The following is a 23,340-nucleotide window of genomic DNA, read 5'->3' on the forward strand; positions in this document are numbered from 1 at the left end:
TTTTTTTTTTTAAGATTTTATTTATTTATTTGACAGAGAGAGACACAGCGAGAGAGGGAACACAAGCAGGGGGAGTGGGAGAGGGAGAAGCAGGCTCCCCGCAGAGCAGGGAGCCCGATGTGGGACTCGATCCCAGGACCCTGGGATCATGACCTGAGCCGAAGGCAGTCGCTCAACCGACTGAGCCACCCAGGCACCCCCGAGTAAGTCTTAAATCCTGAAAAAAGTGTGTGCTCTCTGAGAGCAGCCTTACTCAAGAAAAAGAGAGGAAATGAGGCAAGATGCCTAGGTCATTCTTCCCAAATTTACCAATCAGATATCACTCTCTCTTCCCTGGGATGGGTAAAGGGATAGTGAGAAGCTAGGAGTTATACATCCTAGCTCAATCCACAATAAAAAAAAATATCAGTAGAGAAAAAGCAACCCTCCCTTAGCAAGTCTGTCCTTACCATTGAAATGGTTGTGTTCAGTTATCATAATGTGATAATCCCGGCCTTTAAGATTACACATCTAACTCTTCTTGCTCCAGATTCCTGTTTATCAGAAAACTTTCTGATTATAACTATATGGCTTTCCATATAGATTTTCCTACAAAGAAAGTGCATCAAGCAGCTGATAAAACATACAATCTGCTCTTTGGTTTCATGTATCATCATAAATTAGTAAATTAGCATTCTGATTTACATATTATTCTCACAAGAAATTGTTTGGCATGAGAATCCGTGGATTCGTTTAATTCATCTAAGTGATGTGACCATGTTAACTGAACCAGAAAAATCGAGGTTCAAAATCTAAACCACTGATGGCTTAATCTAAGGTATTACAACCCCAGAGGACCCCACCTCAGCGGTCAGCAAGTTTTTGTTAGCTGCAATTCATTTTTCCCATTCTCTAATCACAACATACCCCTCTGCCTTCATACTGTTTCTAATAATACTGTGTGCTAGGGGCGCCTGGTTGGCTCAGTCTTTAAGTGTCTGCCTTTGGCTCAAGTCATGATCCCAGGGTCCTGGGATCAAGCCCCCATTCGGGCTCCCTGCTTGGCGGGAAGCCTGCTTCTCCCTCTCCCACTCCCTCTGCTTGTGTTCCCTCTCTTGCTGTGTCTCGCTCTGTCAAATAAATAAATAAATAAAATCTTTAAAAAAAAAAGTGTGTCCTCAAATTAGGTGAGTGGTGAGGAAAAAAAAAGGAAGAAATACTCTAAATTTTTTCCACAATTGTTATTTCCTTCCAGTTCTATCCAATGTCAGAGGATTAAGAATACATGGCTTTTTTCCATGGCTCATACTTAGGGAAGAATTAATCATTATCAGTTAGATCTGTGTAAAAAATCATATTCTTTACAACAAATTATCCATTAAATTTTCATTTGGCCTTTACCACCTCGATGGCCAGACAAGATACCATCTTGGATCAAGATAAAGAGTAACTGGTAATACAACAAAGTTTGGGTTTTTGCTTTTTTTTTTAAGATTTTATTTATTTATTTGAGAGAGAGAGAGAGCGAGAGAGAGCATGAGCAGGGAGGAGAGGGAGAAGTAGTTTCCCTGCGAGCAGGGAGCCTGACACGGGGCTCGATCCCAGGACCTTGAGATCATGACCTGAGCTGATGGCAGACCCTTAACCGGCTGAGCCACCCAGGTGGCCCCACAACAAAGTTTATAATGGAACATTTTAATAGTTATAATCTTTCATTAAATATATATTGAAAGCCAGTGATGTGTGAGTCAGTAGGTATCTAACATAATTGGAGGCTGAAGCATTATCTAGCTGTGTGCCCAGGAAGAAAAGGAAATAGATTTTGGTAAATATATATTAATTTCTAACTCAACAACTGGGATTATAATCCCCATTTTCAGAGAAAATGAAGGCACAGAGAGTAAAGAACTTGCCTAAGGTCATACCTAGAAATCATATAATCATGACTCAAATCCAAGCCTGTTCAGTTCAATAAACATTTGTTGTATCCCTACTCTATGACAAGCCCTGTGGTGGACATTGAGGGGACAGCCCTGGTTTTTCCTTGAAGAACTCCACCAGTTTCCTGACATCAATTCAGTAAACCTACCTCCATGACCACTCATATTTTTCACCAGCCCTCTTGGTTCCATGGGAGAGGCATACCTCCTCCTAAGCAGGAGTACTTTTTACCCTGTGCTCTAGATCCCACCCCTCACTTTTATTCTTTTTTTTTTTTTAACTTTTTGTTCTGAAATAGTTTTAGACTTACAGAAAAATTACAAAAATAGTGCAGAGTTCATGTATACCCTTCACCCAAGCTTTTTCTAATATTCACAATTTGCATAACCATAGTATGATGTTCAAAAACAGAAAGTGAACATATAATACCATTAACTAAACTATAGACATTATTGAGATATTACTGGTTTTTGCCTTTGTTTTTTTTTTTTTTTCTGTCCCAGGATCCAATCCAGGATCCCATACTGTATTTAGTTATTGGGTTTCCTCTGTCTCCTCCAGACTATGACAGTTACTCAATTTTTTCTTGTCTTTCATGACCTTGACACTTTTGATGAGTATTGGCAGTCGTTTTGTAGAATGTCTATCAATTTGGTTTCTCTGATATTTTCTAATAATTAGATTGAAGTTACACATTTTTGGCAAAAATACCTAGAAGTGATACTGTGTTCTCAATGCATCATATCAGGGGTTACATGATGTCAATACATCTTACTACTGATGGTATTAATCTTGATCATTTAGTTAAGCTGACATCTACCAGGTAGTAAAATTACTATTTTTTCCTTTGTATCGATAAAAATCTTGAGGTACTTTGAGACTATGCAAAAATCCTCTTTCTCCTCAAAATGTTACTCATTGATTCTAACATGCATCAGTGGATCTTGCCTGCAACAATTATTACTGTTGTGTTTGCCTAAGAGAAATTGTATATTTCCCTTATTCATTCTACACTTACAAATTGGAATTCTCCTGTGAGGAATAGTTATGCCTTCTCCCTAACTTATTTGCGTAATTATATTTATGTCAGTATGGACTTACGGATATTTATTTTATTCTATGGGTTATAATTCAATATTATCATTGTTTTGTTTCTCAAATTGTTCAACTCCAGCCATTGGGAGCTCCTTCAGGCTAGTTTCTGTATCCTTTTGACATGTTCACTTCCTTTTTTAAGCACTTCCTTATTTTCTTGTGCCAGAAGCTATTCCAGGCTCCTTGGAATCAACAACTTCTCCAAGGAGCCCCCCTGGTTCCCTTTATTAAAGAATGGCATTTAGGAACCAATCTGGGTGCTAGATGTGCTAATTGCTACTAGGGTATCTTAATGAACAGAGGCCCTCTTAGTGAACAGAGCTAAGGAATTACATGCATGTATATTAATGCACTTATGCACACCTATTTATATATATATATATATATATATCTATATCCATGAGTTTTTTTTTTTAATTTATTCATGAGAGTCAGAGAGAGAGAGAGAGAGGCAGAGGAAGAGGGAGAAGCAGGCTCCCCGCCTAGCAGGGAACCCGATGCGGGACTTGATCCCAGGACCCCGGGATCATGACCTGAGCCGAAGGCAGACGCTTAACCATCTGAGCCACCCAGGCGCTCTATCCATGAGTTTTTTATGATACCATTGATTCCAGATCACAAAGTTTATTCTAGCCTTTTCTCTTCCTTTATTTGTAATTTCTTCTTCCTCCAATAATGAGAAACCTGGCTCTCATTATCTACAATATATTTACTCATATGTTCAATCCTAATATACACATAAAGTAATTATAAATGTTAACTCATACCAATGTGAGAAACAGATTTACTCAGCACAGTATTTGTGTAGGTTTTTTGTCTTTAGTCTTACAGTATCTGGTCCATATACTGTTCACTTGTATTTTTAATATCTTTTTTCAACTAACATCTTCATTTATTAAAGTGTAAGTAGATTTCATCTTTTTTAAAGTTTTTATTTAAATTCCAGTTAGTTAACATATTACTTAGTAATATTAGTTTCAGGTGTACGTCGCCACTCAGAAGAGAGAAAGATTTTCCCAGACACACAAAAACTAAAGGAGTTTATGATCACTAAACCAGCCCTGTAAGAAATAGTAAAGGGGAGGGACTCTGAGTAGAAAGGAAAGACCAAAAGTGACAAAAACAGGAAGGGAACAGAGAAAATCTCCAGAAACAACAAAACAAGTAATGAAATGGCACTAAATATATTTTTAAATATCTTTTTAATGCCTTCCTCTTATCAGCATTTAAACACCGAAGCCCTCTCCTAAATGAAAAACACTGTTCTCTCATCCCACATTCTCATTCCACTACAATCCTTAGGACTGAAGGCAGTTGAATAGTTCTATATTCACTATCTACATTCTCTCCACTTATATTCATTCTTGAACTCATTGCACAGACTTCCATCTTTACTGCTCCCCCAAAATTACTCTTACTAAGATCACTTCTAATCTCTGTATTCCTATATTCAGCACACAAAATTTTGCTTGACCTCTCAAAAAAATATTTCACACTGTCCAGCTCTCTCTTCCCTTGACACCTAGGGTAGACACTCTCCCCATTTTCCTGCTACATCTCTGGCTAATCCTCTTGTTCTTTCCAAGTTCCTCTTTTTATGCCTTCAGCGGTGATGCTTCCCTGATTCTTTTCAGCACCTCCTTCCATTCTTACTGTCCAGTTCCCTGAATTATCTCAATATAGCCAACGTTTTTTAGTTACCATCTGTATGAAAATGACTCCAAAATCTAGAACTACAACTTAGATATTTCCAGCAGGCACCAGAATCATATATCCAAAGGCCTTTGAGCCAATCCATACTTGAATATCTCAGAGGAACTTCAGACATAACATGTTCAGTTATTAACCTGTCATCAGACCTGATTTTCCTCAATAAACCTATTTTCTTTTTTTAATAAGCCTATTTTCAAACTTTTTATTTTTATTTTTTTAAAGATTTTATTCATTTGTTTGTCAGAGAGAGAGAGAGAGAGCACAAGCAGGGGGAGCGGCAGGCAGAGGGAGAGGGAGAAGCTCCCTAAGCAGGAAGCCCAACGCGAGACTCAATCCCAGGACCCTAGGATCATGACCTGAGCCAAAGGCAGATGCTTCGCCAACTAAGCCACCTATGTGTCCCCTCAGACACTTTTTAACACTCTCTTTCCCTTTATTTAGTTTAAGACTTCAGATATAAATGAATTAATCATTTTTCATATTGAGTTTCATATTTTGTTCAGTAGTAATTCTGAAATGTGATACTTATTGCTGAAAATGACAGACCTTCTAGTATTTGAATCATACTTGTCTAAAATCAAATAGAAATTTCCTTTATAATTATTCCAGACCAGGAAAACACTTATTTTTCTTGTAGCAATGAACTCCTTACATCTAAACATCACCTCCTGGTTTCTCTCAATAAAAAATAATTAACTATTTTTATGTTCCATTTAGATTGCATTTCTTTCAGCTCCAGAAGTTAGAAATGTATATATTTAAATTTGTTTAAAGTACCAGCTAATGAGGAAAATCCATCTCTAGTGTTCCTTTAATTACACTTGCAATGTGTCCTAAAGTTTCCAAGCCAAAGATTCCTGGGCTTCCTTCATGATTTTTCTGTATTACACCCTTTGCTCACCCACACACAATTAGCTGTCCTGTAGAGTATTCTTCCTAAAATGTAAATCTGGTTAGGTCACTTTCCTATTAAAACTCTCCCTTAAAAAAAAAGAAAAAAAAAAGCCCTTAGGGGTGCCTGGGTGGCTCAGTCAGTTAAGCGGCTGCCTTCGGCTCAGGTCATGATCCCAGGGTCCTGGGATCGAGTCCTGCATCGGGCTCCCTGCTTAGCGGGGAGTCTGCTTCTCCCTTTCCCTCTGCCTCTCCTCCTTCCTCTTGCTCTCTCTCTCTCTCTCTCAAATTAATAAATAAAAATTTTAAAAATCTAAAAAAAAAAAACCTCTCCCTTTTGTGCTTCAAAAGATAACATCAAGAAAATGAAAAAACAATCCACAGAATAGAATTTTTTTGCAAATCATATATCAGATAAGGGACCTGTAGCTAGTATGTATAAAGAATTATTGCAACTCAATAATAAAAAGAAAAATAACCTAATTTAAAAATGGGCAAAGGATCTGAGCAGACACCTCTCCAAAGAAGATATACAAATGGCCAATAAGCACATGAAAAGATACTCAACATCATTAGCCATCAGTGGAATTTTATTAACCATGTGTTTTGAGGCTTTGACATTTTTGGGGGGTCTTGCTGATGCTGAAGCACCTGTCCCTCCCAGGGCTATCCACCCTTAGATAGTTAAGGGACTTGCCTGCATATGCTTTTTATATGCAAACCAACCAATCCAGAGCCCATACCCCCAACCACTCCCTTATCAGGCTCTTACACTCCAGACTAGTATTTCCCTACCCTAATTACCCCAAGGCCAGGTACCAGGCAACTAGGAGCAGCTCCTACGCCACTGCAGAGCCTGTGGAAATTATTCAGCCTAGCCAATTCTAACCCTGCTTACCTGCCTCACCTGTGTTCTTCCCATAGAAACCGCAATAAAAGCTCTTGCCCACATTCCACCCTCCTCCTGACCTAACCCGGTGCCTCCCCTTTTGGCATCCTCAGGCAGGGCTTGGTGTAACCCCTCCTCTTGTGATCTGTGGTATGACAGCTATCTTTTTAATGGCAATCTGGTCTGTTGACCTTGCCATATTTGAATAATAACAAAACCCACATTTTAAAACAGAAATGCAAATTAAAAATATAATGAGATGCCACATCACACCCACCAGGATGGCTGTCATCAAAAAGATGAACAATAACAAGTGTTAGCAAGGATGTGAATTCACGAAATTGGAAACCCTCATACATTGCTAGCAGGAATGTAAAATGATGCACCTAATTGGAAAACAGTCTACAGGTTCTCAAAAAATTAAACATATGGTTATCATATGACCCAGCAATTCCACTCCTGGGTATATACCCAAGAGAATGAAAACATGTTCACACAAAATCTTGAATGTGAATGCTTATAGCGACATTATTCATAATAGCCCAAAAGTGGAAACAACCCTAATGTCTATCAACTGATAGACCAAATGTGCTATATACAAGCAATGGAGTATTATTCAGCCATAAAAAGAAATGAAGTACTGACACATGGTGCAACATGGATGAAACTTGAAATCATGGTAAGTGAAAGAAGCCAGTCACAAAGGACCACATATTATATGATTCCATATTATATGATTCCCAGAATAGGCAAATCTATAGAGACAAAAAGTAGATTAGCAGTTGCATAGAGACAAGTGGGATGAGGGATAGCAACTAAGGGGTACAGGTTTCTTTTGGGAGTAATGAAAATGTCCTAAATTTGATTGTGGTGATAGATGCACAATTCTGTGAATATACTAAAAGCCATTGAATTGAACATTTTAAATGGATGATGTATATGGTTTATGAATAATTATATGGTTTATTTTTTTAAGATTTAAAAAAATATTTTATTTATTTGTCAGAGAGAGAGAGAGCACAAGCAGGGGAAGCAGCAGGCAGAGGGAGAAGCAGGCTCCCCATGATCCCTGGGATCATGACCTGAGCCGAAGGCAGATGCCTAACCGACTGAGCCATCCAGGTGTTCCTAATTATAAGGTTTATGAATTATATCTCAATAAAGCTGTTTAAACAAATAAAAACTCTTCAATGGCTTCCCACTGCCCTTAAAATAAAAACTAAATCACTAAGATTAATAAAGCAATAAGAACTCTGGGCCCAGCTCATTTTTCCAATGTCATGGGTCATTAATCTTCTCTTCAACCATCATTACTCTCCTTTTACTCTAATTCTAACCATGCTAAACTTTTTTTTGTCATTTCTCCAAACATGTGTGGAGGTTTTAAAATATGTTTATGTAATCTTTGATACTCCTCCTTTCAAATAGTTGTAACCTAATTCTCTTCTCCTTAAATATGGGATAGACTTAGTGACTCACTTCTAATGAATAGAATGTTTGTAGAAGTGATGTTGCATGACTTCCAAGACTAAGTCATGAAAGACATTGTGGTCTCCTTGTTCTCTCTCTAGGATCACATGCTCTTGGGAAAGTTGTCATATTTCAAAAATACTCAAGCAGCGCTGGAGAAAGACCCTTGTGGTGAGGAACTGAGGCTCCTGCCCATTGCTGTGTGGAGGATCTCACAGATCTTCCAGTCAAACTTTGTTAAAAGTACAGATGACTGCAGCCCCAGTCAATATCTTGATGACAACTTTGTGAGAGACCCTGAGCCACAACCACCTAATTAAGTCACTTCCAAATTCCTGACCACAGAAACTATGAGGAGATAATAGTTTAATCTGTTTCTTAGGCCACTAAATTTGGGGGATTAAAAAAGATATAATATGACATGCTACCCATCATCTCTAAGCCAAACATCATAAGATATTTACCTCACTAACTTCTCATGATCCTTATCCTTCTCAGTTCAAAATAATTTTTCCAGGCTTCCTTAACTACTGATTATGTCTCCCTGCTACTTGCTACCATAGCACACACCCATTTAATCAAATTATTTGTATACCCCACTACACCCTAAGTTCAGTGAGGCCCCATATAGAATCTAATTTGTCAACACTGTGTTCCTAGCACCTGCCATAGTGCCTGACATATGTTAAACTATAAATAAATACTTAGAGAATGAATAGTTAAATGAATGAATGATTGAATTAAGGGCATATTAGGGAGATAATATAAAAGCAATGAGATAAAGAACCCATGTGTGCAAGGCTGCTATGAGAGCCTAGAAGAATGAAATTTAATTTGATCTGTGTCACTCCCTTACTGTATAACTTTTGGCAAGTTACTTAACATCTCTGTTTCTCATTCTTTCTAATGGACAGTTTCCTTATGTATAAAATTAGGATAATAATAGTTCCTGTGTCATAGGATAGTTGTATTAATAAGTTAATACCTAGTAGAAAAAAGTAATAACATCTGGGAATTTAGAGAAGAGCTCATGAGAAAGGAAAACCTGAGTAGAATCTCAAAGCATGTATATAAATTGGGCAAAGAAAAGTTGAGTGGCAGGGAATAGAGGCAGAGAGAAATGCCCAAACAAAGTTTCAGAGGTTAGAGGTAGCAAAGTGCATGCAGAAAACTTCAAGCAATTCAGTATGGCCAGAGTATAAAATGCAAAGAAGGGGAGAGGCAGAACAGGAGGCTAAAGAGATAGGGAGGTAGGGATAGCAACATGGAAGGCCACCTATGTTATATTACAACTTTGTAATTTATTCTGGAAAAAATAATGGAGACCATTGAATGGGAGTGAGTTGGTTGTATTTGCATTTTGGACATATTGTTTAAACAAACAAACAAACAAACAAGAGTCTACCAACTGAGCCACCCAGGTGCCCTGGACATATTATTCTGATTGACTTAAAAGCCATTAATCTCCATACCCACTAAGATGGCTACAATAAAAAATATGGACAATAAAAAGTGTTGGAAAGCATGTAGGGAAATTGGAACCCTCATACATTGCTGTTGCAAATGTAAAATAGTGCAGTTCTTCATAAAATAATCTGGCAGTTCCTCAAAAAGTTAAACATAGAGTTACCATATGATCCAGCAATTTCACTCCCAGGTATATACCCAAGAGAATTGAAAACACAATTTGTCCTCTCAAAAATGTATGCATGAACATTCATAGCAGCATTAGTAATAATAGACAAAAAATGGAAACAAGCCAATGTCCATCAAGTAATGAATGGATAGATAAAATCTTGTAAATCCATACAATGGAACCACGAAACCTGGCCATAACAGGGAATGAAATATTGATTCATGCTACAACGTAGATGAACCTTGAAAACATTATGCTAAGTAAAAGAAGATAGACACAAAAGGCCACATATTATATAATTCCATTTATATGTAAAGTATAGATAGGCATATCAGTTGGTTAAGCGAATGCCTTCAGCTCAGGTCATGATCCTGGAGTCCCAGGATCGAGTCCCACATCGGGCTCCCTGCTCGGCAGGGAGTCTGCTTCTCCCTCTGACCCTCCCCCCTCTCATGTGCTCTGTCTCTCATTCTCTCTCTCTCTCAAATAAATAAATAAAATCTTTAAAAAAAAATAGATAGGCATATCTGTAGAGACAGAATGTAGATTAGTGGTCGCCTAGGACTAAGGAAGGGTGGAATAGGGAGTGACTGTTAATGGGTAAGGAGTTTCTTTTTTAGAAACTGAGCCTGAAACTGAGCCTGCCTGGCTCAGTCAGAATAGCAGGTGACTCTTAATCTTGGGGTCATGAGTGTGAGCCCTAGGTGGGGTGTAGAGATTACTTAAATAAATAAAACTTTTTTTAAAAAAAGGAGTTTCTTTTTTAGAACATGAAAATGTTCCAAACTTAGATTATGGTGATGGTTGCACAACTCTGTGGATATGCTATACTATACTAATTGTATACTTGATATAGGTGAATTTTATGGTTATGTGAATGATATTTCAAAAAAACATGGTTTTTCTTAAAAAGCCAATACTCTTTCCAATAGAATATTGTGTTGCATGGTCATTACTATTATTATTACTTTATAAGTTTCTCTTAAATATATGTGACATAACGTGTGCCATGAAAGGGTTAAGGAAAATTTTGAATTTTCCATATTGCCTTTTGTGGCATTAAATCTTTACTTCTTCATCCATTTTAATATAAAATTTCTGAAACAAAATGGTTTTAAAAATTCCCAATCTAGTCCCATCTTTATTTTAGTATTTTTTCCATCATGTTGAAATAGTAACATTTTGCAGGACACATTGCAACTATAGAATAAGAAACATTAGAGATGGATTTTTCTCATATAGTAGGTACTTTAAACAAAACTTAAAATGTATAAATTTCTGACTTTTGGAAATAAAAGAATATTTCTAAAAAGAATATATCTGCAAAGGATATAAATTGTTTTGAGTACCAATTTTTATTTGTTAGAAAATATGGTTTAAATACGAGAAAGAGGGATGCCTGGGTGGTTCAGTCGGTTAAGGGTCTGCCTTCAGCTCAGGTCATGATCCCAGAGTCCTGGGATTGAGTCCCACATCGGGCTCCTTGCTTAGCAGAGAGCCTGCTTCTCCCTTTGCCTGCCGCTCCCCCTGCCTGTGCTCCCTCTCTCTTATTCTGACAAATAAATAAATTAAATCTTTTATAAATAAATAAATACTGGAAAGAATATTATTTTAGCAATGTGTCATATTTCAGAAATATCATTAACTAAACATGGAGAAGGATATAGTTTATTTATATGTGAAATCATAAACTAATCCAACAAAAAATATTTTTTAAGTTTAAAAAGTGTTTCCCTGCTTATAGAAAACATTTAAAAATACATGTAATACTTGAAATGAGAACAAATAAATAACATAACACTTACTTAATTTTTAAGTGGGCCAAACCAACCTATTTCCTTTTATTTCTCCTCCAGCAAAACTTGAATAAATAATGAGAATAAACTACCTTATTATCATTATGTCCAATTAAAGAGAGAAACATCATCACACAATTTTTTTTCTCCACTCCAAGGTTATTTTATGCCACAAGTCCTGCTTGGTATTTGATGACTTTCAATAAAAGGAAGAAGTTTCGGTAAGAATGCTTTTTTTTTTTTAAAGATTTTATTTATTTATTTGACAGAGAGATAGAGAGCACAAGTAGGCAGAGCGGCAGGCAGAGGGAGAGGGAGAAGCAGACTCCCCGCTGAGCAGGGAGCCTGATGTGGGGCTCGATCCCAGGACTCTGGGATCATGACCTGAGCTGAAAGCAGACGCTTAACCGACTGAGCCACCCAGGCGCCCTCGGTAAGATTTCTAAGATTGTCCCAAAGATTCCTGCCCTTTAATGTATATGCCTTGTATATGTGAGCCCAGCGAATATGATGGAGTATCATTCCTATGATTAGATAACCAAATTGGACTTTGAATTAATAAAAAAGGAGATTATCTTGGATGGGCCTGCCCTAATCAACTGAGCCCTTTAAAAGAAGGTGAACTGTCAGACGGTTGTTTTCCTGGTCCCTTGAAGAAAAAGCAAACTGTCATTTTATGATAGGGTGCCATGTGGCAAGGACCTGAGAGCAGCCTCTAGGAAATAAGAACAGTCCTCAGTTAATAGCAAGCAAGAAACGCAACTTTAATCACAAACCACAAGGACCTAAATTCTATGGACAGCCACAGTGAGCTTCAAAGAGGACCCTAAGTCCCCAGGACCCTAAGTCTCAGATGAGATTGTAGCCATTGTATCAATGTAACACGTTGATTTCTGCCTGGTGAGACCCTGACCGGAGGACCTAGTGAACCCAAGCCAGACTCCTGACTGATGTAAAATGTGAGATAATAAATGTGTGTTGTTTTAAACTATAAGTTTGTGATAATTTTTTATGCAGCAAAAATAACTAATATAAAGGAGATAAAAGACAAGCCAGCTTTATACCTATTAAACAACAACTTCCCTCATCCCCTCCCCTCAGCCCTAGTAACCACCTTTTGCCTTCTGTTTCTATGAATTTGGCTACTTCAGATATCTTATATAAGAATCATACAGCAGGGGCGCCTGGGTGGCTCAGTCGTTAAGCGTCTGCCTTTGGTTCAGGTCATGATCCCGGGGTCCTGGGATCGAGCCCCGCATCGGGCTCCCTGCTCCGCGGGAAGCCTGCTTCTCCCTCTCCCTCTGCCCCTGCTTGTGTTCTCTCTCTCACTGTGTATCTGTCAAATAAATAAATAAAATCTTAAAAAAAAAAAAAAAAGAATCATACAGCATGTGGTTCCTGGGTGGCTCAGTTGTTGAAGCATCTGCCTTTGGCTCAGGTCATGATCCCAGGGTCCTGGAATCGAGTCCCACCTCCAGCTCCCTGCTCAGCAGGGAGTCTGCTTCTCCCTCTCCCTCTACTGCTCCCCCTGCTTGTGCTCTCTCCCTCTCTGTCAAATAATAAATAAAATCTTTAAAAAAAAAGAATCATACAATATTTATCTTTTTGTGACTAGCTCATTTCACTTAGCATAATGTCTTCAAGGTTCATCCATGTTCCAGCATGTGACAGGATTTCCTCCCTTTTTAAGACTGAACAGTATTTCACTATGTATATATTTATACCACATTTTCTTTATACATACATCTGTTGATGTACATTTAGGCTTCTTCTACTTCCCTGTTATTGTGAATAATGTTGCAATGAACATGGGTGTGAAAAATATCTCTTTGAGATCTTGTATCCAATTCTTTTGGATGTATACCCAGAAGTGGCATTGCTAGATTATATGGTAGTTCTATTTTTAATTTTCTGAGAAAGCATCATACTGTTTTCCACAGCGGTTGCACCATTTTACACTCCCACCAACAGGTTCCATTTTCTCCATGTCCTTGCTAATACTTGTTATTTCCTGGGTTTTGTTTTTTGTTTTTTGGTTTTTTTTTTAATAGTGACCATCCTAATGGGTGTGAGGTAATATCTCAATGTGGTTTTGATTTGCTTTTCCCTAATGATTAGTGATGCCAATAATCTTTTCATATGTGTATTGGCCATTTGTACATCACCTTTGAAGAAATGTCTAGTCAAATCCTTTGCCCATTTTTTAATTGGGTTATTTGATATTTTTGTTGTTGAGTTGTAGGAGTTCTTTATACATTCAGGATATTAATCCCTGGTCAGATAATTCAGGTATATGATTTACAAATATTATCTCCCATTTGGTAGGTTGCCTTTTCACTCTTTTGACTCTGTCTTTTGATGTACAACAGTTTTAGTTTGATGTAGTCCCATTTGTCTATTTTTGCCATTTTGTCTGTGCTTTTGATATCATATCCAAGACCACTGGAAATTCAGTGTCATGAAGAATTTGACTCTTTTTTAAATCTTAAGAATTCTCTCCAGGGGAGCCTGGGTGGTTCAGTCAGTTAAGCATCTGCCTTCAGCTCAGGTCATGATCCTGGGGTCCTGGGATCGAACCCTGCATCAGGCTCCTTGCTCAGCAGGGAATCTGCTTCTACCTCTCCCTCTGTCCCCCACTGTGTTCCCTTCCCCTCCCCCTCTCGCTGCTTTCACTCTCTCTCTCTCTCAAATAAATAAAGAAAATCTTTAAAAAAAAACAGACAGCAAAATACAAGCTGACATTTTTATTATTAAATTCAACAGACACATTATTCTGTCAAACTGCTATAGAAGTTTCTAAATGCTTGTTCTCAATTTCTATGATTATCTGGACACAGGTAATACTAGTTCAAGAACTAACTCTAAGGGAGGTAAACCATACGAGACTCTTAAATATAGAAAACAAACAGGTTGCTGGAGGGGAGGTGGGTGGGGGGATGGGCTAAATGGGTGAAGGGTATCAAGGAGGGCACTTGTTGGGATGAGCACTGGGTGTTATATGTAAGTGATGAATCACTAAATTCTACTCCTAAAACCAATACTACACTATATGTTAACTAATTGGAATTTAAATTAAAAAAAAAAGAACTGTAGCCCACAGTGTACACTGTACTCTGAGTAGCACTTCTCTAGATCTTTCTCAAGGGTGTAATATGGCAAGTAAGGTGAGGTAACCACTGCCTCAACCATGGTGCCTCTATGGCTTATAGACAGAGCACCCCAAAATGGTTATAATTTCCTATAAGCACACAAGGACTGAGAAAGCCTTTGAAGGAGAGTAGAATATGCCACCCCAGAATGTGCCACTTTGTCATGTGGGTAATTTTGAGCTGAAGTCAATCAAGACCCAACAGACCCAAGACAAACTTCTACCTCTCCCTTAACTATCTAAAAGAATTTCCATAGGGGGCCTGGCCCAGAAAGACAGCTATTGCCAGAGACAACTTTTTGTCTGGAAGACTTATCTGTGTGGCAGGACGACAGTTAATTACCAAACAGGCTTCTCTTATCGTCCTGTGAATTACCCTCCTCCCCTTTGAAGCCCCAGGCCACTATCCCATTCCTCAGCTGAGGATGGCATGTAAGCCTCAACTCCGTGACAGGCCCTTGAGTCTCAGATCTTTGGGGCTCTGGCACATAGAAAATTTAACTTCTTTTTGTCCTGTTAATCTGTCTTATGTCAATTTGATTATCAGACCCGCTGAAGAACCTAAAAGAGAAGAAGGAGAAATTTTTCCACTCTTACAGTTGGCAATCATAAAGGGACTTCCACCGGCTAGACGTTGCTCACTCTGGCGCTGCTGCAACTGAGAAATCCTAGGATCCCTGAAAAAAGCCAGCAGAAGGTAAGAGTCCTTACATGTCAGTCTCCCAAATCTCTGCCTGAAGGATCTGTTGGAATCAAGAGTGACAAGAGTCCTTTTCTTTCTTTCTTTCTTTTTTTTTTTTTTTAAGATTTTATTTTAAGTAATCTCTACACGCAACGTGGGGCTCAAACTCATAACCCTGAGATCAAGAGTCGCATGCTCCTCTAACTGAGCCAGCCAGGTGTTCTTTTCTTTTTCTAAACATAGACTAGCAGGAGAAAATACTTGTGTGAACTAAGTTCCTTGGGTGTAGTGACTCTGGTAAAGATTTGGTATGAGTAATCTTGATTTCTATTGATCCCTTTCCTCCCAGAGATGGTCATTATTTTCTTTTGTTTCTGTCATCATGTTCCATGTCCTGAGAGCTTGGCTTTATGATGAATGAGAATATTCTGTCTGGTCTCCAACAATTACAGGATGCATGTACCAATATGTATCTTGCAGACAACCAAATAGGCTGTGGATCCAATATGAAAAACCATACTGGGTCTGACCTGAGCTGAATTGGGTCCAGTGTGAGGCAGGATTCCCTTTGTCCGACTATGCCAGCTCTCAGAAGATTGTGTTATAAGGAGTCTAGTCCATAAGGCGCCTTTGTCATCTCAAGCTTCATTGCCTTGGTAGTGCTAGAAAAGTCCCATTCCAGTAGCATCTGCCTGTGTCACAGATAGCAAGTCTGTGACCAGTGGCATCTCTGGATGATACTGTTTTTTGTGGAAAAACAGTATCTGTTTTTTGTGGAAAACCGGAGATACTGTTTTCACTCTACCATTCTTACCACCTGTGACAATGAATGCCTCTGCTTTCTTAGGCTAACTCTGGGACTGAACTTCCTGGATCCTGTGAGGGCTGTATCTTTTGCACTGCCCTTTGAAATGCCTCTTACGTTCTTGGTTGAGCTGTAAAAAGGCATATTGGTTTAAGTCACTATTGAGATGAAGATTCTATTTGTCAATGGCCAGATGATGAATCCTCTGAATTGGCTATTTTTGTTTTTGTTTGTTTGTGTGTTTGTTTGTTTTTAAGATTTTATTTATTTATTTGACAGAGAGAGAGACACAGCGAGAGAGGGGACACAAGCAGGGGGAGTGGGAGAGGGAGAAGCAGGCTTCCCTCTGAGCAGGGAGCCCAATGCAGGGCTTGATCCCAGGACCCCGGGATTGTGACCTGAGCTGAAGGCAGACGCCTAAGGACTGAGCCACCCAGGCTCCCCTTGGCTATTTTTGAAAGAAAAAAATTTTAGAGAGCTCTCATTCTAAACAATTGTATTATCAGTACTGATGGAAAGACCAAATTAAAGAGACGACACAAAGGAGTATTACAGCTAGGCTTAGAGACTCCCTTAACAAGATGAAAGAACAGAAATTAGAACAAAAAATAATGTCCACATCCAGTGTAAATTCCCCTTCTTAAAATCTGGCCCCATCTGCCTGTTTTAACTTCCCTCTCCCTACAAGATTTGCAGAGAGCACTTCAACCTAATCTTCAGGCCCAGGGTATATATAGGTACTCATGTAAATGCTGAAAGCCAGAAATTGAATTTAGTAGAAGCATCTGAGACAGGGCTCACTTTGCTGTTTCTCACAATTTCTACTTTCCAGTGCTCTGTAATCTGGTTCTGCCAGCTTCAGACCTTCCTATGCAATGTCCTTTGTGGATGTATCCTGGACCCCCACTACAAAGAATCCATGTCCTCTGGACAGCATCAGATCTTTTAAATTATAAAGCCCCACTTTATCTCCATTTTCAAAAGTTCCTACCGAATTTAGAGAAGAGTTAGAAAGATCAGTGGCCGTTCACAACTCTACTCACAGGGACCTTGATTATCTGCTAAGGGGCGTTCTTCCCACCCATAGTTATACTGTAGTTAAAACAAACCAGACAGTTCCCTGAGGAACCCCTCCACGCCGCCGCTGCTGCCATTGACAGAGGAAGCAGATGACCAGAATTTCTCCTAGGCCTTCCTACAATGATCAGCTGAAGATCGATGTTCAGGGGCTGACAGACGCAATGGTAGAGCCTTTTCCCCCTAAGGTAAAGTGGCCCAAGATTGAATGGTGAAGCAAATCAAAGATAACTAGTTGGATGGGTGAATTGACCTAGGATGTCATTTAGGCTGCAACCTAATTCTTTGAAGAATTGAGAGCAACTGTCCTTATCTTACAAATCTTTGGGAAACTACAAATACCTCTCTAGAAGCAGTTCAAAATTTACCTACTCCTTTTTACGGATTTCCAAATCTCCCCAATTTATGTCAAAAGGTTTATAAATACTGGCCTCACAAAGCCAAAGTCCTTCTTGGGGAAGCATGTATTCTTTTTCTATGTCTTTGTGTGATGTAAATGTTAACTTATCTAGGCCATTTCTATAAAGTACAAACTTGAGGGAAGTAATTTTTATCAGAAGAAGAATGAAAGAGGGAAAGCTCATTTGAAACTTAGACAAATGAAAAAGGCTTTAAGTGTCTTCTCCAGAAATATTGGTTTTAAAAAAGCTTTAACCATCTGAGCAGGTAGCATAAATTTATTCCATCTACCAGAAATATGACTTATACCCAACTCTTCTTATAACTAGTGAGTTTTATATTATTGTACCTGATTCATGGCAGTAATTTTAAAACGGAAGCTATAACATCTCTGTTTCTGTCTATTTGTATGTCTATATATACACATGTGTTATAAATATGTGGCATTTTCCTACCTCCAGATGGTATACTAAAATTAATCTGTAAAAGAACTCATTTAATTGGCTTAAAGAAATCTGTTTATATAAATTAAGTATTCCTAAAAATTTTCAGAAATAGAATAAAAATTAACCCAAATGCTTTTCAGGTTCTTATGATCTGGGAAAATATACTGAAGCCAGTTTAAGTTGCTTAGTTTAGTTAAAATAGATACATATTTAGGGTTAGCTGCATTAAATATAATACTTTTATTCTATCTAGGGTTACTAAAGATCAAATGAGTTCATGTTAGCTCTTACAAAATTTGTCTGCAAGAAAAAGAGGTTGGTGTGATGGCTGACTGTCTAATATCTCAAGAAGTTTGTGTGGATAGGCTAAGCATAATTGTTAAGAACAAGTAAATTAAATAGATATAAGTAGGATAAAAAAGTTTTAGATGAACTTCTTCTTTTAAAGATTTTATTTATTTATTTTAGAGAGAGAGAGTGCTCACAAGCGCGCGTCTGCACTTGTGAGCGGAGGGAGGAGCAGAGGGTGAGGGAGAGAATCTCAAGCAGACTCCATGCTCAGTGCAGAGCCAACACAGGGCTTGATGCCAAGACCCTAAGATCATGACCTGAATCAAAACCAAGAATTGGACACTCAACCAACTGAGCCACTCAGGTGCCCCTTAGGTGAAATTTTTAAATAGTTTCCCCCAAATATTTTTGGTAACCTGAAGCCTTAAATTTTGCTAGGTTAAGTTAAAGAATGAGTTAAATTCATTAAATATCCAGATCATTTCCAACTAAGATAAAATACTTAAATATTAATTACTGAACATAGGTTTACCCACTTTTTGCTTCCTTTTACACAGGAACTAAAGATATTTGGATGTATTCATAAACATGTTTTGTGCCATGCTGAGAAATTTACTATGAGAAAGCATATGTTTCCAAAAATTATAAAAAGTAATCATAAACTTGCCAGGCCACAGAATGCTAATACAAAAGGCAGTTCATAATTGTTCAATTCTTTATTTTCACTAAAAATGCAGGTTTTTAAGGGTTAAAAAAATTCTAATATATGTATTCTACCTAACATTTAAATAATAAGAGTTAAAGCTATTCTTCTCAAATTATTCCATAAAATAGAAGAAGGAAAGCTTCCAAATTCATTCTATGAAGCCAACATTACCCTGATACCAAAACAAGATCAAGACACTACAAAAAAAGAGAACTACGGGCCAATATCTCTAATGAACATAGATGCAAATATCCTCAACAAAATATTAGCAAACTGAATCAGTAATACATTAAAAAAATCATTCACCATGATCAAATGGGATTTATTCCTGGGATGCAAGTTTGGTTCAATATTTGCAATCAATGTGATACATCACATCAACAAGAGAAAGGATAAAAAATATATGATCATTTCAATTGATACAGAAAAAGCATTTTACAAAGTACCTCATCTGTTCATGATAAAAACCTTCAACAAAGTAGGTTTAGAAGGAACATACTTCAACATAATAAAGGCCATAAATGAAAAACCTACAGCTAACATCATACTCAAAGGTGAACAACTGAGAACTTTTGCCCTAAGTTCAGGAACAAGACGAGGCTGTCCACTCTCACCCCTTTTATTCAACATAGTACTGGAAGTCCTAGCCACAGCAATCAGACAAGAAAAAAAAAAAAAGTTATCCAAATTGGTAAGGAAGAAGTAAAACTGTTCACTATTTGCAGATGACATGATACTATATATACAAAACCCTGAAGACTCCACCCAAAAACTATGAGAACTGATAAAGAAATTCAGTAAGGTTGCAGGATACAAAATCAATGTACAGAATCTGTTGCATTTCTATATATTAATAAGGAAGCAGCAGAAAGAAAATTAAGAAAACAATCCCATTTATAATTGTATCTAAAAATAATAAAATACCCAGGAATAAATTTAAACAAAGAGGTGAAAGACCTGTACTCTGAAAACTACAAAACACTGAAGAAATTCAAAATGACACAAATAGGGCACCTGGGTGGCTCAGTTGGTTAAGCAACTGCCTTCAGCTCAGGTCATGATCCTAGAGTCCCTGGATCGAGTCCCACATCAGGCTCCCTGCTCAGTAGGGAATCTGCTTCTCCCTCTGACCCTTCCCCCTCTCATGTGCTCTCTCTCTCTTTCATTCTCTCTCTCTCAAATAAATAAATAAAATCTTAAAAAAAAAATGACACAAATAGAAAGATATTCCATGCTCATGGATTGAACAATCTACAGGTTTAATGTAATCCCTATCAAAATACCAATAGCATTTTTCACAGAACTAGAACAAACAATCCTAAAATTTGTATGGAACTACAAAAGACCCTGAATAGCCATATCAATCTTGAAAAAGAAAAACAAAACTGGAGGTATCACAATCCCAGATTTCAAGATACATTACAAAGCTATAATAATCAAAACAGTATGATACTGGCACAAAAGTAGACACATAAATCAATAGAACAAAATAGCCCAGAAATAACCCATGAATATATGGTCAATTAATCTTTAACAAAGAAGGCAAAAATATGCAATAGGAAAAAAGACAGTCTCTTTAACACATGGTGTTGAGAAAACTGGGCAGCTGCATGCAAAAGAATGAAACTGGACCACTTTCTTACACCAAACACAAAAATAAATTCAAAATGGATTAAGGACTTTAATGTGAGACCTGAAACTACAAGAATCCTAGAAGACAGTACAGGCAGTAATTTCTCTGACATCAGCTGAAGCAACATTTTTCTAGATCTGTCTCCTGAGGCAAGAAAAATAAAAACAAAAATAAAATATTGGGATGACATCAAAATAAAAACTCTGCACAACAAAAAGAAACAATCAACAAAACTAAAGGACAACCTACTGAATGGGAGAAGATATCTGCAAATGATGTATCTGATGAAGGGTTAGTATGCAAAATAAATAAATAATTTATACAACTCAACACCCCCCCAAAAAATAATCCAATTAAAAAATGGGCAGAAGACATGAACAAATATTTCTCCAAAGAAGACATACAATTAGCCAACAGATAAATGAAAAGATGCTCACCATCACTCATCACCAGGGAAATGCAAATCAAAGCTACAATGAGGTATCACTGCAATTCTCTCAGGATGGCTGAAATCAAAAATACAAGAAGTAACAGGTGTTAGCAGGGATGAGGAGAAAAAGGAAAACTCATGCACTGTTGGTGGGAATGCTAACTGGTGCAGCCATTGCGGAAAACAGAACGGTGGTTTCTCAGAAAATTAAAGATAGAACTACCATATGACTCAGTAATTCCACTACTGGGTATTTACCCAAAGAATATGAAAACACTAATTCGAAAAGATATATGCACCCCTATGTTTATAGCAGCATTATTTACAATAGCCAGGATATGGAAGCAACCCAAGTGTCCATCAATAGATGAATGGATAAAAAAGAGATTATATATATACATACACACACACAGTGGAATATTAGCCATGGAAAAGAATGAAATCTTGCCATTTGCAATGACATGGAGAGACAAATACCATTATTTCACTCATATGTGGAATTTAAGAAATGAAACAAATGAACAAAGAAAAAAAGAGACAAACTAAAAAAAAAAGACTTTTTTTTAAAAGATTTATTTTAGAGAGACAGCAAGCGAGGGGAGAGGCAGAGGGAGAGGGAGGGAGAAATTTTAGTAGACTCTGTGTTGAGTGTGGAGCCCGATGTGCGGCCCAATCTCATGACCTTGAGATCATGAATCGAGTGGAAACCAAGAGTTGGACACTTAACCAACTGTGCCACCCAGGGGCCCCCAAAACAGACTCTTAAATATAGAGAACAAACTGTTGGTTACCAGAGGGGAGGCCGGTGGGGGGATGGGTGAAATAGGTGATTGGGATTAAAGAGTACACTTATTATGATGAGCACTGAGTAATATGTAGAATTATTGAATCACTATATTATACACCTGAACCTAATATAACACTGAATGTTAACTATACTGGAATTAAAACATTTTTAAAATGTTACCTCTTGTAAAAAAATTTCCAATATATGTAATTAAACTTCCTAGAAATAATAGGGTAAATATCTAGGGATGCAAGTAAAGTAGAATGTGCGTTTTCTTGTGTATGTGTGTGTATCTGTGTGTATGTATGTGTGTGTGTTTTCAATAAAAGAGGTATGAGGAAGAGAAATGGATTTTTGTTAAGAGAAAAGAAAGTAATTTTGTCCTAAGAGAGAATGGCAATTTCAAAATGGGAAAGAGGGAAAAACATAAAATCTGAAAAATTGTAGAAGGTTTGTGGAAAAGGAATCTTTAGAAAGAAATTTTATGCATGGCCAGGACTGGCTAAGATTGAAATGAATTTAATTAAGTGAATGAATTTCAATATGAAAAGTAAGCTAGTACTAAATTAGAATTTAGTTTTCTCTCTGTTAAAAGGACAATTTTCTTAGACTACTGGCCTGCTCTTAATAGGAAATTATAAAATGTTTTTCTTTACATATTAAAATAATCTGTCTAGAAAACAAAGATTCTTTTTGTCAGAATAATTTCTCATGTTGTCTTTATTCAATTTTTGCTTCAAAAAGCTGAACCTTGGGGTGTCTGGTTGGGTCAGTCAGTAGAGCATGCAACTCTTGATCTTGGGGTTGTACGTTCAAGCCCCACACTGGGTGTAGAGATTACTTAAAAGTAAAATCTTGTTTTTTTTTAAAGATTTTACTTATTTATTTGTCAGAGAGAGAGAGAAAGAGCTCATGCACAAGCAGGGGGAGTGTTAGGCAGAGGGAGAAGCAGGCTCCATTTTAATCAAGGAGCCTGATGCAGGATTCCATCCCTGTGATCATGACCTGAGCTGAAGGCAGACACTTAACTGACTGAGCCACCCAGGTGTCCCCAAAATAGAGTCTTATTAAAAAAAAAAAAAGAGGGTGCCTGGGTGGCTCAGTCGGTTAAGCGTCTGCATGATCCCAGGGTCCTGGGATTGAGCCCCACATCGGGAAGCCAGCTTCTCCCTCTCCTACTCCCCCTGCTTGTGTTCCCTCTCTCGCTGTGTCTCTCTCTGTCAAATAAATAAATAAAATCTTAAAAAAAAAAAAAGAAAGAAGAAGAAAAAAGAAAAGCAAGCAAGCAAGCAAGCTGAATCTTCTCTATTAAAAGAGTTAAGCTTTTCAATGTCCACAATAGCCAAACTGTGGAAAGAGCCAAGATGTCCATCGACAGATGAATGGATAAAGAAGATGTGGTATATATATACAATGGAATATTATGCAGCCATCAAAAGGAATGAGATCTTGCCATTTGCAACGACGTGGATGGAACTGGAGGGTATTATGTTGAGCGAAATAAGTCAAACAGAGAAAGACATGTA

The 23,340-nt window shown here is 37.7% G+C and overlaps 1 long non-coding RNA gene across 4 annotated transcripts in view; it reads right to left on the bottom strand.

The window, feature by feature from the left end:
* The window catches only part of LOC145720285 (uncharacterized), a 39,598-nt gene that overhangs the window by 10,029 nt on the left and 6,229 nt on the right, over positions 1–23,340 (bottom strand). For all 4 annotated transcript variants that reach the window (XR_014143205.1, XR_014143204.1, XR_014143202.1 and 1 more), the window contains 2 exons: positions 21,035–21,103; positions 15,156–15,235 (listed from right to left, as the gene is read on the bottom strand). This is a non-coding gene — a long non-coding RNA (uncharacterized LOC145720285). The remainder of the gene's footprint in view (positions 1–15,155; positions 15,236–21,034; positions 21,104–23,340) is intronic.

The sequence above is a fragment of the Leptonychotes weddellii genome, chromosome 2 (assembly GCF_054177405.1).
Source record: "Leptonychotes weddellii isolate Sample4059 chromosome 2, ASM5417740v2, whole genome shotgun sequence".
Classification (NCBI taxonomy): Eukaryota; Metazoa; Chordata; class Mammalia; order Carnivora; family Phocidae; genus Leptonychotes; species Leptonychotes weddellii.